Consider the following 5,144-nt stretch of genomic DNA (forward strand, 5'->3'; position numbering starts at 1 on the left):
ATAACAAACTGGCTTAGTGACAGAAGGCAGAGGGTGATGGTAGAAGGGTGCTTCTGTGATTGGAGGCCGGTGTCCAATGGGGTGCCGCAGGGATCGGTGTTCGGTCCCTTACTGTTTGTAATCTACATAAATAATCCGGATGTCAACGTACAGGGCATGATCAGCAAGTTTGCAGATGACGCAAAGGTAGGGGGTGTGGTGAATAGCGAGGAAGGATCTGCAAGCTGCAGGAAGATATAGATGAGATGGTCAGATGGGCGGAGCAGTGGCAGATGGAATTTAATCCTGAAAAGTGCGAGGTGATGCACTTTGGCAGAAATAACTTGGAGAGGGAGTACACCATGAATGGAAGGACCCTAGGGAAGACAGGGGTACAGAGGGACCTTGGCGTACAGGTTCACAAGTGCTTGAAGGCAGCAGGACAGGTGGACAGGGTGGTTAAAAAGGCATATGGGTTACTGGCCTTCATTAGCCGGGGCATCGAATATAAAAGTAGGGGTGTAATGATGGAATTGTACAGAACACTGGTGAGGCCACAGCTGGAGTATTGTGTACAGTTCTGGTCACCACATTATAGAAAGGATGTGATAGCTTTGGAGAGGGTGCAGAGGAGATTCACTTCTTCCCACCCTGCCTCCTGTAAAGACTCTATCCCCAACTCCCAATTCCTCTGCCTACGCCGCATCTGCGCCCAGGATGTGGTTTTCCATATCAGGGCATCGGAGATGTCCTCATTCTTTAGGAAACGGGGTTTACCCTCTTCTGTTATAGACGAGGCTCTCACTAGGGTCTCCTCGATGTCCCGCAGCTCCGCTATTCCTCCCCCTCCCCCTTTCGCAACAAGGACAAAGCTCCCCCTTGCCCTCACCTTCCACCCCATTCAGCCGTCGCATACAACATATAATCTTCCAAAAATGTCGCCACTTCCAACGTGATCCCACTACTGGCCACATCTTCTCATCTCCACCCCTTTCTGCTTTCCACAGAGACCATTCCCTCCGCAACTCCATGGTCAACTCGTCCCTTCCTACCCAAAAGACCCCCATCCAAGGTACCTTCCCCTGCAACCGCAGGAGATGCAACACCCGTCACTTTATCCCCCACCCCCCTCGACTCCATCCAAGGACCCAAACAGCCTTTTCAGGTGAGACATAGGTTCACCTGCATCTCCTGCAACCTCATCTACTGTATCCGATGTCCCAGGTGTCAACGTCTGTCTGTACAACAACGAGACCAAGAGTAGGCTCGACGAACGTTTCGCTGAACACCTCCGCTCAGTCCTCCTTAACCTACCTGATCTCCCGGTTGCTCAGCACTTTAACTCACCCCCCCCCCCCATTCCCAATCTGAACTTTCTGTCCATGGCAGCGTCTGTTGTCAGAGTGAGGCCCAGCGCAAATTCGAGGAACAGCACCTCATATTTCGCTTGAGCAGTTTACACACCAGCGGTATGAACATTGACTTCTCTAACTTCAAATAGCCCCTGCTTACCCTCTCTCTCCACCCTCTCCCGCTTCCAGTCTTACTGTCTCCGACTGCATTCTATCTCTGTTCAACCCACTCCCCTGACATCAGTCTGACGAAGAGACTCGACCTGAAACGTAACCCCTTTCTTTCCCTCCAGAAATGCTGCCTGTCCCGTTGAGTTACTCCAGCATTTTGTGTCTACCTTCGATTTAAACCAGCATCTGCAGTTCTTTCCTACACAAAGTACAAGGCACGTCAGGACTTTCGGCCCATAATGCCTGTGCCGTACATGATACGACCAACCTTACCTACCTGCACATAATGCATATCTCTTCATTGCCTGGAAATCTGAACTTCTCTTAAATGTCACTATTGTATCTGCCTCCAACACCAATGGAGCGATTGGTAAGATTTTAGGGCCCATTATACAGGATGAGGTGACAGAGTACTTGTAAGTTCGCCATGAAGTAGGCAGAAGTTTGCATGGCTTTGTCAAGGGGAGGTCGTGCTTGATAAATTTGCTGGAATTGTTTGAAGAGGTAAATAGCAAGACAGCCAAAGGAGAGTCAGTAGATGTTATTTACTTTGATTTTCAGAAAGCCTTTGAGAAGGTGTCACACGTTGGCTGCTTAGGAAGATGAGAGCCCACGGTATCAAAGGGCAGATACCAGCATGGATAGCAGGTTGGCTGGACGGCAGAAGGGAAAGTGTGGCAATAAAGGGGGCTTTTTTCTAGTTGGCTAGCAGTGAATAGTGGAGATCTGCAAGGGTCAGTGCTGGGTCCGCGACACTTCACGTTTTATATTAATAATTTGGACGAGGGGATTGAAGGCTTTGTGGCAAAGTTTGCGGATGATACGAAAATAGGTGGAATGGCAGGTAGTGTAGAGAAAGCAGGGACTGCAGAAGGACTCGGACATGTTGGGGGAGTTTTTTTTTTTTTTTTTTTTTTTTTTTTTTTTTTTTTTTAAATTTTTTTTTTTTTTTATTTTTTTTAAATCGATTTTTCAATTTTTAATATGTACAAACAATGTCTAAGAAATTTTGAAAGAAATAAAGATAAATTAACAATAACTGTAGGAAAAAAACTGAAGATGCTGGTACAAATCGAAGGTATCACAAAATGCTGAAGCAACTCAGCAGGTCAGGCAGCATCCAGGAGAGAGGGAATGGGTGACGTCACCCATTCCCACTCTCCTGGACGCTACCTGACCTGCCGAGCCACTCCAGCACCCTGTGATACCTTCGATTAACAATAACTAATGAGGTCAAATTTATTTCAGGACATAATGAACAAGGTCACTGTAATTCTTATAATTGTGCATTTACAAGGAAGTAAATAAAAGATTACTTGTATTTTTCCTTCTTCACCGCATCTCAGGCAGTCTATTGTTGAGACCTTCCTTAATTTTGCCAGTCTTCAGGAATTTGTTTGGATGGCATGTTTCTGTAATATTGTAGTGATACTTCCCCAAGTAAAGATCGGGTCAAGCCAAGTTGCGTTTATTGTCTTACGAGACTGAGGTGGACCCGTTGTGTCCAAATCCCTCCTGCGGGCCTCTCCTGGGGCAACCCACCCCCAACTGATGATCCTGCGGGCCCGATAACACTCTCCAACTGACAAAGCCCGTTGCCGGGCGGGAAGTATTCCCTGGGGCCGTGGGCAGGCGAGGGGGGACAGGGAAGGGAAGAGGGAGCCACTCACCTTGGTCCCGTGCTGCCAGCGCTGCATCCGAGCGAGCCGTGGACCCGAAGCCTCTCCTGCAGCTCGGTGGCAAATGGCAGCGACGGCCAACTTGTCAGGCCCGCTGCCGCCGCGCTGCTCCATGGGAGGAAGGTCAGGTGTGGGGCATGCCAGGACGGACACCGGTCCTCCCAGCGGGGGTGGGTGGGGGGGAGCGCATCTATAAAAATTGGTGGCAGCTCGTGGGCTCAGCATCTCCCTCCCCCTCATTGGCTCCAAACCGCTCCTGCATTGGTCCAGCACCCTGTCCTCCCCCACTCCCCCCGCTCCCGTATAATTTAACTTTGAAATATGGTGAAGAATGTTGGATTTAATAGAAAGTCACTTTTTTCCATCTTCCTTCAATTAGGGAATGGTACAGACGTAATTTTACTATTACATGGTTAATGGGTCGTACAGTATTGCAAAATGCTTGGAGAAGACTGAGACAGAGGAAGGAAATCAGACAATGAAGATCTCGCCCTGGAAGTTTAAACTTTTTAGTGTTGGAATTTAATAGTGCTGTGAAAGTATTTGGGTATTGGTGATACTCTATGTCTCTTTGTGAAGTATTAATATGCAGTTGTGATCAAAATGTTATGTAACTTGCATTAGATAAACACAATGCTTTGTTCAGAGTGCAATTTACATATGTTTTCTTGTATTTTACAACCATACAATAGCTGATTGCATAGACACAGAAACTGAAGACTTTTAAACTAATTAAACAGCAATTAGAAATTACCCATGATAACTGCTCTATCTTTGCTACACGCATCCCTAATTTCCTGCTTGATGCTATCCCCAGCCTCCCTACTGCTGTTTTTTTTTTATTTATTTTTTTTTTTTATTTTATTTTATTTTTTTTTTTTTTTAATATTTTTTTATTTTTAATTTCTTTGGAAGTAAGCACATTACATTTTAATGGTTCCTTTTTACAGGTGCCAAGAATTATTAAAACATTATTTGTACAACTTCCTTTTTTAAAAAGAAATGAGAAAGAAAGAAGTAGTGAAGAGTAAAGAATAAATTAGTGAGTATAGAGTGAAAAAAAAATGAGAAAAAAAAAAAAAAAAAAAAAATGTGCGAGAGTAAAGCAAAAAGGAGATTCTCCCACGCAACCAATCGATGTTTTTTAATATTCTTAATCAATTTTCAGTCAAACCCAGAATTTTTAATTTTATGCTGATATTACACCGCATGATTCCACAAGGTCAATAAATGGAGACCAACTCAATAAGAATTGGTCTTTTTTTTCTATTAGGAGTCTCATTTCTTCCAAATGTGCTGTTTCCAACATATTACCGATCCACATTTTAAATGTTGGTGGAGTAGACTTTTTCCACAATTTAAGTATGAGTTTTTTCGCTATTATTAAACCATAATTCAAAAATGAAATTTGGGATATATTTAATTTATTTACATCTCCAAAGATAATCATTTCCATGCTAGGTTCCATTTTTGTCTTAAATAAACTAGTAAATACATCAAATATATCACCCCAAAAACTTTGAAGTTTTATGCACGAAACGAAAGCGTGTGTAAGATTGGCATTTTGTGAAAGACATTTATCACAAATGGGTGAGATATTTGAATAAAATTTATTCAACCTAACTTTTGAGTAATATAGTCTGTATAATATTTTAAATTGGATTAAATTATGTCTAGAGTTAATCGAACATTTATGTATGTATATCAAATACCTCTCCCATGTTTCTTTAGAAATTTTTATCAGTAATTCTTTTTCCCAATCTTCTCTGATTGCCTCTGTTGGAGGCAATTCTCTATTAAGAATACTGTTATATAGATATGATATTATTTTTTGTGAGTCCGCCTTAATATTCATTGCTTCTTCCAGTGGGTCTATCGTTATATTCTGTGATCTTGGTATATATTTTTTTATAAAGTCACATATCTGTAAATATTTAAAGTATTGGTTATTATTGAGATTAAA

Source organism: Rhinoraja longicauda, chromosome 39, assembly GCF_053455715.1.
Source record: "Rhinoraja longicauda isolate Sanriku21f chromosome 39, sRhiLon1.1, whole genome shotgun sequence".
NCBI classification, from domain to species: domain Eukaryota; kingdom Metazoa; phylum Chordata; class Chondrichthyes; order Rajiformes; family Arhynchobatidae; genus Rhinoraja; species Rhinoraja longicauda.